Source organism: Aptenodytes forsteri, unplaced genomic scaffold, assembly GCF_000699145.1.
Source record: "Aptenodytes forsteri isolate BGI_AS27 unplaced genomic scaffold, ASM69914v1 Scaffold5, whole genome shotgun sequence".
NCBI classification, from domain to species: domain Eukaryota; kingdom Metazoa; phylum Chordata; class Aves; order Sphenisciformes; family Spheniscidae; genus Aptenodytes; species Aptenodytes forsteri.
This window is the reverse complement of record NW_008795672.1, coordinates 383684-384053: the sequence shown is the minus strand read 5'-3', so window position 1 is coordinate 384053 and position 370 is coordinate 383684.

Below are 370 nucleotides of genomic sequence, written 5' to 3'. Positions count from 1 at the left end.
CCTCCCTTAAGCGCGCGTTGTTTCCCGCTTCGCCTCAGCCCGCCGGCCGCTCGCGCAGCGCTCCCCGCTGAGGCGCCGGCGCTTCGCAGGGAAACGGAGAAGTTAAATGGCGCACCTGACCCCGCCTGAGCTCCAGTCGCTTCGGCTCTCCCTCTTTTTAAGCCGCACTTCACAAGTGAGGAATTTTTGTTTTTCTTAAAGTGCTTTGGTGTGTGTAGGAGTAGTTGATCAGACTGTTCCCTGCCTGAGGTAAAAAGGGGGGTTTCCGTGTGCAGCAAGGACTTCAGGAGCTGTAGTGAAGTCAGAGCTGTCAGGGTGCCACCCCTCAGGCAGGCCACTTCATTTTTACCTCGGGATCTTTCGATCATAG